The sequence below is a fragment of the Amblyraja radiata genome, chromosome 1 (assembly GCF_010909765.2).
Source record: "Amblyraja radiata isolate CabotCenter1 chromosome 1, sAmbRad1.1.pri, whole genome shotgun sequence".
Taxonomy (NCBI): domain Eukaryota; kingdom Metazoa; phylum Chordata; class Chondrichthyes; order Rajiformes; family Rajidae; genus Amblyraja; species Amblyraja radiata.
This window is the reverse complement of record NC_045956.1, coordinates 90,728,562-90,741,403: the sequence shown is the minus strand read 5'-3', so window position 1 is coordinate 90,741,403 and position 12,842 is coordinate 90,728,562. Positions and strand designations below refer to the sequence as shown.

Here is a 12,842-nt window from a genome sequence, read left to right as displayed (position 1 = left end):
ACAGGGGGGACACAATTTCTTGGCGGCCGCGCGCGCATGCGCGCGCACACACACACGTGCGCGAGGCTTCGGAGGCTCAATCCAGCGCTAAATGCAGCTCAACTGCCTGTCTCGCCGGGTTAACCTACAGCCCTGTCTGGACTGACGGGACACCAGCGCTGCTTCTCCGTGCAGGCTGTAAACCTGGGCCATTTTTCCCGCAAGTCCAGGCAGGGCTGTAGGTTAACCTGGCGGGAGAGGCAGAGTTCAGCTGGGTTTTGCGCTGCTTCTCTGCGCTAGCTGTGGGCCTGGGGGCACCACGCCCGTCTGACTCCCGACGTCTCTGGCCACCCCCGGGCGGGGGGGGGGCACTCGGGTGGGGACGGGACAGCGCCGGAGACCCGGGATCGATCCTGGCTGTGGATGAGGCGCAGGTCTGACGGATAACCGACGTCCCTCTTGTCCAATCGGCGCCCTCGATCAGCAGACCCGCCCCCACTGTCTCGCGGAAAGCGGAGATTTCACCGTGTTTTAAAATCCGGATTACAAAAAATGGGGGGGTGGGGGGGTCCCCCCACCTCTCAAAACAGGGGCAGGCGTGTCACGCCTGTCCCACCCCCCGGATTTACGCCCCCTGATTTGGCACGTTCACATTGCAAACTCCATACAGACACTACCTGATGTCAGGTTCGAATCTGACGCTGTGAAGCAGTAGTACCACCATCTATGCCAAGCACTGTCTTTTTTGGGAGATAATGATGAAAATGAAGGTCATTACGGGGAATGGTTGGTGTTGGGGGAACTGAGAAATGGAAAGAACAAGTTAATTCACAAGTCATAGGATGAGAATCAGGCCATTCGGCCCATCGAGCACTCCGCTATTCAATCATACCTGATATCAGCCTCCTAATCCCATTTTCCTGCCTCCTCCCCATAACCCTTAACACCCATTCTAATCAAGAATTTGTCTATCTCTGCCTTAGAAATATCCACTGACGGCCTCCACATCCCTCTGTGGCAATGAGTTTCACAGATTAACTACCCTCTGACTAAAGAAGTTCCTCCTCACCTCCTTTCTAAAAGAGCGCCCTTTAATCCTTTCCACATCCACTCTATCAAATCCTTTTATTATTCTAAGTTTCAGAGGTCCCCCTCGGGGTGGAAGATTGCAACCTTCACGTGGTCCGCCATGTTTCGACTAACGCAATCAACTCGACGTGCACAAATGGAAGATCAAATAGAACAAGTTGTCCAACAACTTTAGGCTGTGCACGCCACACAAAAGAAGAAGAAGAGGTCCCCCTCCTCAACCTTCTAAACTTCAGTGAATCTCTGGAATTCTCTGCCACAGAAGGTAGTTGAGGCCAGTTCATTGGCTATATTTAAGAGGGAGTTAGATGTGGCTAAGGGGATCAGGGGGTTTGGAGAGAAGGCAGGTACGGGATACTGAGTTGGATGATCAGCCATGATCATAATGAATGGCGGTGCAGGCTCGAAGGGCCGAATGGCATACTCCTGCACCTATTTCTATGTTTCTGCAGCCCCAGTGCTGTCAAATGCTCATATGCTAACCCACTCATTCCTGGAATCATTCTTGTAAACCTCCTCTGGACCTTCTCCAGAGCCAGCACATCCTTCCTCAGATGCTGTGCCCTCCATAATGTTTGGGACATTGTCAGATTTTATCAAAGGCCATTTTTATACATTTTGTGTGTATACATACCATTGTGTGTATACATACCATTTCTGGGCACCATAATGTTTGGGACACATGGCTTCACAGGCATTTGTAATTGCTCAGGTGTGTTTAATTGCCTCCTTAATGCAGGTATAAGAGAGCCCTCAGCATCTAACCTTTCCTCCAGTCTTTCCATCACCTTTGGAAACTTTTATTGCTGTTTATCAACATGAGCACCAGAGTTGTGCCTATGAAAGTTAAAGAAGTCATTATGAGACTGAGAAACAAGAATAAAACTGTTAGAGACATCAGCCAAACCTTAGGCTTATCGTTTTGAACATCATTATGAAGAAAGAGAGCACTGGTGAGCTTACTAATCGCAAAGGGACTGGCAGGCCACGGAAGACCTCCACAGCTGATGACAGAAGAATTCTCGCTATAATAAAGAAAAATCTCCAAGCACCTATCCGACAGATCAGAATGTCTTCAGGAGTCAGGTGCGGATTTGTCAATGACCACTGTCCGCAGAAGACTTCATGAACACAAATACAGAGGCTACACTGCAAGATGCAAACCGCTCGTTAGCCGCAAAAATAGGATGGCCGGGTTACAGGTTGCCAAGAAGTACTTAAAAGAGCAACCACAGTTATGGAAAATGTCTTATAGAAACATAGAAAATAGGTGCAGGAGTAGGCCATTTGGCCCTTCGAGCCTGTTCAATCTGATCATCCAACTCAGTATCCTGTACCTGCCTTCTCTCCATACCCCCTGATCCCTTTAGCCACAAGGGCCACATCTAACTCCCTCTTAAATATAGTCAATGAACTGGCCTCAACTACTTTCTGTGGCAGAGAATTCCACAGACTCACCACTCTCTGTGTGGAAAAAAAAATTCTCCTCTCGGTCCTAAAAGACTTCCCCCTTATCCTTAAACTGTGATCCCTTGTTCTGGACTTCCCCAACATCGGGAACAATCTTCCTGCATTAAGCCTGTCCAACCCCTCTGAAGAAGGGTTTCGGCCCGAAACGTCGCCTATTTCCTTCGCTCCATAGATGCTGCTGCACCCGCTGAGTTTCTCCAGCATTTTTGTGTACCTTCGATCTTCCAGCATCTGCAGTTCCTTCTTGAACCCTTAAGAATTTTGTAAGTTTTTATAAGATCCCCCCTCAATCTTCTAAATTCCAGCGAGTACAAGCCGAGTCTATCCAGTCTTTCTTCATATGAAAGTCCTGCCATCCCAGGAATCATTCTGGTGAACCTTCTCTGCGCAGATGAGACGAAGATTAACCTATATCACAGTGATGGCAACAGCAAATATAATACAATACAATACAATACCTTTTATTTGTCATTTGAAGTATGGAAGAGGGAAGGAACTATGGAAGTATGGAAGAGGGAAGGAACTGCCCAAGATCCAAAGCATACCACTTCATCTGTTGGAGTGTTATGGCCTGGCATGTATGGCTGCTGAAGGTACTGGCTCACTTATCTTCATTGATGATACAACTGCTGATGGTAGTAGCATAATGAATTTTGAAGTTTATAGACACATCCAATCTGCTCTAGTTCAAACAAATGCCTCAAAACTCATTGGCCGGCAGTTCATTCTACAGCAAGAGAACGATCCCAAAAATACTGCTAAAGCAACAAAGGAGTTTTTCAAAGCTAAAAAATGGTCAATTCATGAGTGGCCAAGTCAATCACCCAATCTGAAACCAATTGAGCATGCCTTTTATATGCTGAAGAGAAAACTGAAGGGGACTACCCCCCAAAACAAGCATAAGCTAAAGTTGGCTGCAATACAGGCCTGGCAGCGCTTTACCAGAGAAGACACCCAGCAGCTGGTGATGCCCATGAATAGCAACTTCCAAGCTGTCATTGCATGCAAAAGATATGCAACTAAATACTAAACAAGACTACTTTCATTTACATGACATTGCTGTGTTCCAAACATTATGGTGCCCTGAAATGGGGGGACTATGTATAAACACTGCTGTAATTTCTACATGGTGAAACCGAAATGTATAATAATGGCCTTTATTAAAATCTGACAATGTGCACTTTACCCTCATGTGATTTTTCTTCTATTACAAATCTCAAATCGTGGAGTACAGAGGCAAATAAATAAATGATGTGTCTTTGTCCCAAACATTATGGAGGGCACTGTATGGGGCCCACATTTGATCACAATATTCCAGGGCTGCCAACATTGGGTGAGAGTTGAGAGTGAGAAATTGCGAGGGAGCGTAGCGACCGAGAGGGGGAGGATGTGGGAGGGGGTGTTCCCCTCCCATAGTAGGCTCCGGAGGCGGCATCAACGCCCCCACTCACCTGGTCCGCTCCTGGCTCCGGGCTGGGGTTAAAACTCCATGGGGTGTTGACAGAGCGGCCGATGGACATAGAGCCGCCGGAGGTGAGGGTGGGAGGTGTGTGCCGTGCCTCACAGGGGGAGGGGGTTTGGTGCTGAGACCACCGCCGTCGTGTCTCACCTATCACACCATCTGCATGGGAGAAACTAAACTACTTTTTTTCCCCCCAAAATCATCCCGCAGGCCAATAGTTTGACAGCTATGCTTTAAACCAATCCCCTCTAGTGCTTGAATCACATATCCTGGGAAAAAGACTATGCATTCACCTGATATTCCCCTCATGGGTTTTACTCACCTCTAAAACACTTTTTGCTTTATTTTGAACTTTCAGTACCCGCAGATATTTGAGCGTGAGAAATTTTGTGATCAGCGTGAGAGCATGAGAATTTTGTGAAATGCGTGCGTCTCGCTCAATGAGTGAGAGTTGGCAGTCCTGCTAATAACGCAAACATTTATGCAAGTTCCAATTGTTTGGACAAAAATCACTTATTACTGCTTTATAACAGTTAAGTTACTTTAAGATCATTTCAGAAATGATGGCACTCAACAAACAAATTAAAGCAAACTAAAAAGAAATAACATGTTCTCTTTCCTGACTCTACCTCATAAGTCCTTTAACGCTGTTAACAGAGCAAAGGGATATTAATCTCAAGAATCAAAATGGGGAAAGTGGGGGCAATTTTGCTTAAATGGTAATTCTAAGTCCATTCAGATCTTCATAGAGTCAGAGTTATACAACATGTGCATGGCTGGCCGAATTAGTCCACGTGACGTCACTCAAAGCCGCCAACTGACGCGCTTCCCCAGACTGCACAGATCGTTGTGATGTGGCGCAAAAAGACAAACTGTGCAGGGACTGAAGGCAGCGTGAGAATTCTGTCATCAGCGTGAGAATTGGCTGAAATGCGCGACTCTCACACTCAAAGCGTGAGAGTAGACAGCCCTGTCTAAGGCCAGGATGTGACAACAGAAGAACAGGAAGACATACACAAAGGAAGACACACACACACACAGGGAGACAGACACACACACAAATACACAGGGAGAGAGACAGACACACACACACAGGGATACACACACACACACACACACACACACAGGGAGACACACACACACACACACACAGGGAGACACAGAGAGACACACACACACGGGGAGACACACACACACAGGGAGACACACACAGGGAGACAGACACATGCACACGTTTCCTTCCCCCTCCATCCTCCCCCTCCCTCTTTCTTCTCCCTCCCTCTCTTTCCTCCCCCTCCCTCTTTCCTCCCCCTCCCTCTTTCCTCCCCCTCCCTCTTTCCTCCCCCTCCTTCTCTTTCCTCTCCCTCCCTCTCTTTCCTCTCCGTCCCTCTCTTTCCTCTTTCTCCTTCCCTTCCTTCGTCCCCTTTCTACATTCCCTCCCCCTGTCTCTCTTTGCCTCCATCCCTCCTTTTTTTCCTTTCCCTCTATCTCTCTCTTTCTCCCCTCCCTCTCTCCTCCCTCTCTTTCCCCGGCCGCCCAATGTCTGGCGGGCACGGTGTAGCGTGGATTGGCGGCGCTGGTGCTGCCGTGTGAGTTGAAGGGCAGGAGGGAGGGAGGGAGCGAGGTTGCCGCGGCAGCCGGCAGCGCAGCGCTCGCAGACGGCGCACAAAAGCTGCCCGGGACCGACGCGCTTCCCCAATCCGTGCAGATCGTTGTCATGTGGTGCAAAGAGACAAACTGTGCAGCAAAGATTCTATAGCTCCGCTATAGGATCTTTGCTGTGCAGGGACTGAAGACAGCGTGAGAATTCAGTCATCAGCGTGAGAATTGGCTGAAATGTGTGACTGTCACGCTCAAAGCGTGAGAGTTGGCAGCCCTGCAGTACTCCAAATGCGGCCTGACCAGTTGAATTGTGGGAGAGATCAGATGGAATTAGAAAGATGGGAAAATGAAATTAGAGAATTAAAGAGGAATTGATAAGAGAGAATGAGAAATGCCGAACAGTGTAAAAATATCAGAAAGAGAAGCAGCGAAGGCAAATGAAAAACTAATGATTGGTTGTGGAAGGAATGAGAAACATTGTTTTTGGAGGAGCAGTAAGTGAATGAGAACTAGATTATGGCAGATAATGTAAGTGGGATTTTGAGAATTGGGTAGTGATTAAGAAATGAAAGGCAGTGGTCATAACTCTGAAATTAATAAATTGTAGGATTCAATGGATAAGTAAAACCAAGAAATTGCTGGAGCATAACAAATAATGAGCATGGGAACTTTGACGATCATAGAATGAGGATCAATAAATTCAGGACCAGTTCCTGTGGATTGGAGGATAGCTAACGTTATCCCACTTTTCAAGAAAGGAGCGAGAGAGAAAACGGGGAATTACAGACCAGTTAGCCTGACTTCGGTGGTGGGAAAGATGCTGGAGTCAATTATTAAAGAGGTAATAATGGGGCATTTGGATAGCAGTAAAAGGATTAGTCCAAGTCAGCATGGATTTATGAAAGTATGAAATCATGCTTGACTAATCTGGAATTTTTTGAGGATGTGACAATTAAAATGGATGAAGGGGAGTCAGTGGATGTAGTGTATCTAGACTTTCAGAAAGGCTTTGATAAGGTCCCGCACGGGAGACTGGTGACTAAAATTAGAGCACATGGCCTTGGGGGTAGGGTAAGATGGATAGAATGGATAGAAAATTGGTTGGCAGACAATTGGTTGGTCAGCAAAGAGTAGGAGTGAACGGGTCCTTTTCAGAACGGCAGGCAGTGGCGAGTGGAGTGCCGCGAGGCTCGGTGTTGTGGCCGCAACTGTTTACCATATATATTAATGATTTGGAAGAGGGAATTAGGAGCAACATTAGCAAGTTTGCGGATGATACAAAGCTGGGTGGCAGTGTGAGCTGTGAGGAGGATGTTGGGAGGTTGCAGGGTGACCTAGACAGGTTGAGTGAGTGGGCATGCGTGGCAGATGCAGTATAATATAGATAAATGTGAGGTTATCCACTTTGGTGGCAAAAACAAGGGGGCAGATTATTATCTCAATGGGGTTAGGTTAGGCAAGGGGGAGGTGCAGCGAGACCTGGGCGTCCTTGCACACCGGTCACTGAAAGTTGGCTTACAGGTACTGCAGGCAGTGAAGAAAGCTAATGAAATGTTGGCCTTCATAACAAGAGGATTTCAGTATAGGATTAAAGAGGTTCTTCTGCAGTTGTATGGGGCTCTGGTGAGACCACATCTGGAGTATTGTGTACAGTTTTGGTCTCCTAATTTGAGGAAGGACATCCTTGTGATTGAAGCAGTGCAGAATAGGTTCACGAGATTGATCCCTGGGATGGCGAGACTGTCATATGAGGAAAGATTGAAAAGACTAGGCTTGTATTCACTGGAGTTTAGAAGGATGAGGGAGGATCTTATAGAAACATATACAATTATAAAAGGACTGGACAAGCTAGATGCAGGAAAAATGTTCCCAATGTTGGGCGAGTCCAGAACCAGGGGCCACAGTCTTAGAATTAAAGGGGAGGTCATTTAAGACTGAGGTGAGAAAAAACGTTTTCACCCAGAGAGTTGTGAATTTATGGAATTCCCTGCCACAGAGGGCAGTGGAGGCCAAGTCACTGGATGGATTTAGAGAGAGTTAGATAGAGCTCTAGAGGCTAGTGGAGTCAAGGGATATGGGGAGAAGGCAGGCACGGGTTATTGATAGGGGACGATCAGCCATGATCACAATGAATGGCGGTGCTGGCTCGAAGGGCTGAATGGCCTCCTCCTGCACCTATTTTCTATGTTTCTAATGAAAAACAATAATAATAATAATGCTACATAGTATACCATTGTTTGAGACCAACAAGCTTAATGTACAGATGCATCAGAGAATTCAGGTCAGATATTATTCATGAACTGAGTTAGAGGGTCGAATGTAGGTGCAAAAGGAGGGGGAGGGGAGAAATAAGTGCAAGTCCAGATGAGGCACAGGGAAAGGAAGTGTGGGGGGGAAAGAAGGGAGGGTGTATGGGAGAGGGGGAGGGTTTTGTAGGTATCTAAAATTGTAGAATTCACTGTTCATACCATTGGGTTATAAGCTGTTGCTGTACCTCCAGTTTGCGTGTGGCAAAAAGGTCAGAATGGCAATGGAAAGAGGAGTTAAAATGGTTAGCAAATGGGAGATTCAGTAGGCCTTGGCAGACCAAGTGCAACTGTTAAGCGAAACAGTCGCCAAGTCTCCCCTTGTTCTTCGTGACGTACAGGAGGCCACATTGGGAACACCAGAGGTTGGGGGCGGCATGGTGGCACAGCGGTAGAGTTGCTGCCTTACAGCAGTTTCAGCGCTGGAGACCCGGGTTCGATATTGACTACGGCTGCTGTCAGTAAGGAGTTTGTACGTTCTCCCCGTAACCGCGTGGGTTTGTCCGAGATCTTCGATTTCTTCCCACACTCCAAAGATGTACAGGTTTGTATGTTAATTGGCTTGGGTTTGTATAGTTGGTATAAATGTTAATTGTCCCTTGTGTGTGTAGGCTTGTGTTAATGTGTGGGGATCACTGGCCGGTGTGGACTCGGTGGGCCGAAGTGCCTGTATCCATTCTGTATCTCTAAACTAAATGAGTTGGTGAGGGTCATGATTGGGAGGAGATGTTTGTGAAGGCAATATTTGCTGGATAGGGTTTGAGTTGAGGGTTGGTGTGGGAGATGATCATGGAAGCTCCTTCATCCCAATCTTGCCCACACCGGCCAAAGTGTCCCAGCTACATTAGTCTCATCTGCCTGCATTTAGCCCATATCCCTCCAAACCTGTCCTACCCATGTATCTGTCTCACAGTTTCTTAAATGTTGGGATAGTCCCTGCCTGAACTACCACCTACTGCAGCTTGTTCCATACACCGACCACCCTTTGTGTGAAAAAGTTACCTCGCAAATTCCTATTAAACCTTTTCCTCTTTACCTTCAACGTATGCTCTCTGGTCCTAGATTCACATACTCTGGGCAATAGACTCTGCATCATCCCGATCTATTCTTGTCATGATTTTATACACTTCAAGTACAAAAAAGTACCCACATCACATTTCAGAATCGGATTTCTTTTAAATTCTGCAGGAGATCATCCACAGACATATTGGTACAATTTCAAATATATATGTAGCATCTGGAATCATATAATTTATAGAATGGTTTAGATCAAAAGATACCTAACGTGAGCAAAAAGAATTGTTGAACGCTATTGACCAAAATATTGTCTTCAGAACTAATAATTTTTCAGTCAATCTTAGATTATAAAAAATCCCAAAACAAGGGTGGCACAGTGCCACAGCGGTAGAGTTGCTACCTATCAGCGCCAGAGACCCGTGTTCGATCATGACGATGGATGCTGTCTGTCCGGAGTTTGTAAGTTCTCCCTGTGACCGCGTGATTTTTTTTCTCTGGGTGCTCTGATTTCCTCCCACCTTCCAAAGATTTGCAGGTTTGTTGGTAAACTGGCTTCAGTAAAAAAAAACTGAATTGTCCCTTGTGTGTAGGATAGTGCTGGTGTACGGTGTATGGTGTGATTGCTGGTCGGTGTGGACTTGGTGGGCCAAAGGGCCTGTTTCCACACTGTATCTCTAAAGTCTAATGTCTAAAGTAAAGTGAAAAACATTAAATTTATTAAATTTATATTAATACAGAAAAATGTTTTTACCTTTTCAAGAGAATTCCATACATAATTATTTTTCTTAATTGTGCACCAACTGTTTCATATGTAAGAATCCCCTCACCCTGATAACCATTTTAGTTTGAATCTTTTTGTACATAAACTACATTTCTGCAGGAATTTGTGTATTTTCATCTTACTTGCTTCAAAACAGGAAAACCGCAAACAATGAATGCTGTTGGTACTGGTATTAAATAAAATGCTGTCTGGAAATGTATGAGAAATCTGGGCTGGAAATTGTTATATGTTTTGCCCATACTTCAGAAACCACATTAATTTAGCAATAAGATAGCCCATGCATAATCTGTACAGAGATCGTTAGATTTCTGGAGCAATTCTTTGAAGATCGATGCTGAAAACAGATGTGAGAACGCTAGTGGAAATGAAAATTGTTTGCATCAAAATATACAAAGTAAAGAGATTTCAGGTAACATAATACATCTACACTTCCATTATATTCATTATGATATTGCTCTTTTGAAGAAATTATTCTGGGTGCTATGTTCATATGCATTGAATTCATACTCATATGCAATATGTTCAAAACTGTTTGGGGTTACTGAACCAATGTGACTGAACTAATTTTATTGAATAAACCAAATGTACCAACTAGAAACGATGTGTCAGAAACATTTCTTGTATAGATTCACTGGCATACAAATTGGATTTTATGATACATTTTTGCTATCTAAAATAAGAAACAGGTAAAAATCTGGCCTCTCAAAATGTACCTGTCTGGTTACAAATCTGGTAAACAATCTGAGTGCCCGATTTACTGAATTTGCTGATACAGTATACAGCTGTTGTAATAGGAAATTACGTGATCTCTGCGCTCTGCTTTAAACAATGTGACATGGCACATGCTATTAGTTCTGGATCATTGGTGTTCCTGTACCACCATCTGCTGAGGTCAGGGCATGTGTTAGTTTTGGCGTCGATCTGCAGACACATAGTGTTGTGTGTGCACTGGACCAACTATTATAATTCCATGTAATTAAAATAGATCTATTTTCAGTATAAAGATAGATTCATAAATCCGGGAGTTCATTTAAAGTATTGAGTAATTTCAAGAAGCTAGCAATGAGCGTATTTATAGTATACCAATTTATTCTGGAAGAAGTGGCGTTATAACAGTTAGTAAAAGCCTAACCTTTTAGATCCAGATATCTAATAAATTCAAAGCTCTTTCAAAACTAAACATTACAAGGACTCCTGCAGTTACTTTAATTGTCACTTGTTGAGATAGTCTAAAGAGGATTGTCAATGGTTAGAAACCCTTAAATGTCTCTGAATGATTAGAGGTGTTCCATATTTTGTGAAGGATATCATTTTTCAAATGTGCATACGTTATCATAAGAGTAAACAGATGTTGTGACTATTGTCAGGTGATATATGTGCTCTTATCTTTTTATCACCACTATGAATTAGCAGTGCAATATTCTTATTTATATAAATATACAGGTTGGCAAAGTAAGTGAAATTTCAAAACTATATTGGATTGAGATAATGAAAACTTACAAAACAAAATGAATTGAACAAACAATCTCATAAGACTGTTGATATATCGATATTTTACAAACACAAAGAGTTCAATCAGACAAATGCAAGTGAATCATAGTGGTTAAGAATGGGTGTCCCCACTCTACACATGTTACACTTGTACAGCAATCTGTCCAAGCCTGAAGTAGACAGACGGACAGACAAAGCAAAAAAATAAATAGAATTAAACAGCACAGTGAAGCAGAGGGTCAGGAAACAATGAACAAAGGAGAAGGAACAGATAGTGAGAGGTCAAAGTCAAAAAAATAAACTGTCTTGTAATCAAAATTTAAGTGATGCAAGTGTGTATATATCTGTTATCCCTCTGGGCTCATAGACAATTTAGTATATTTTGCAACTCAAACTAGTGTGGATTGTTTCCGGCAGGGTTTTTGCTCAGGTAGTCAAAAGGCGAAGGCCTTTAAACTTTAGTGAAATTCATTTTGGGAGGCTTGCATTCCCCACAAAAATAAGTCTGCCTATTTGTCCCAAACTTTCCCCACCCACTCTATAATTGTAAATCCTTCAACAAATTTATTTTGCTGATGGGCGTGCTGCCAGAATCCAGCACCTTGCAATGCACTGTGTATTTGAAGTAGGTAGCTCTTCACATGTTTACACAAGACTCTATTCACAATGGGCAAGGACACATCAGCAACACCTGTTGCGACATCTTGCATTGTACACCATCGTAAATTTAGTGCAATGTGTGATTTGATGCCAACCCACATGAGAAATCAGTGGTTATGATCAAAAAACATAGGAATTGCATAGTATCACCAAAAATTGGGGAAGCACGGTGATGCAGCGGTAGAGTTGTTGCCTTACAGAGACCTGGTTCGATCCCGACTACGGGTGCTGTCTGTACGGAGTTTGTACGTTCTCCCCGTGGGCTTTCTCCGAGATCTTGAGTTTCCTCCCACACTCCAAAGACGTACAGTTTTGTAGGTTAATTGGCTTGGGTTTGTATACTTGGTATAAGTGTAAAATTGGGCCTAGTGTGTGTAGGCTTGTGTTAATGTGCGGGGATCACTGGTCGGCGCGGACTCGGCGGTGTTTCCACGCTGAATCTCAATTTTAAAAAAAATCAGAAATGTAATTTAAAAAATGTTAGGTCTCTTTGACAGTCAGCATATCCACTTTAAATAAAAACTTGGATTCTATAGTGTGGATGGAGAAAATGTTACATCTCTTTAATCAGATAAATCAGATAAAAGTCATGCAGCTATGATATGTGCAGAACTTCTTCACAGATTTGTGTTATTGTGCTTCTCTTGATGAGATGTAATAACCTACAATGCTTTTTTTGTGTGTGGTCCTTGTGTCAAAGGTACAGATCAGTCACAAAGTCTGTTCCAGACATGAACATCTCGGCATTTCCAAGCCGTGCCAATCTTTTGATCAGCCACTTTTAACTGTAGATGATAAAATCATTTTCATTTTATTATAAACCTAACCTTAGGTGACTCCCTTCAATATGATCTATATTTTATCAATAGTAAAGACTTGACAGACAAATTAGGCGGGATCCAGGAGTGAATACCGAATATGTTCCATTGGGAATTATATTTGGTATTATAAAATAGAAATACTTAAAATGTACGATAAGGGCGAG

At 43.9% G+C, this 12,842-nt stretch overlaps 1 long non-coding RNA gene across 1 annotated transcript; it reads right to left on the bottom strand.

Moving 5' to 3' along the window:
* Positions 1-1,757: 1,757 nt before the first annotated feature.
* On the bottom strand, positions 1,758-11,222 carry LOC116973298. Its single transcript, XR_004412038.1, has 3 exons — positions 11,212-11,222; positions 3,720-3,725; positions 1,758-1,981 (listed from the first exon to the last, which is right to left on the bottom strand). It is a non-coding gene; the product is annotated as an uncharacterized LOC116973298 (long non-coding RNA).
* Between the last annotated feature and the right edge of the window lie 1,620 nt (positions 11,223-12,842).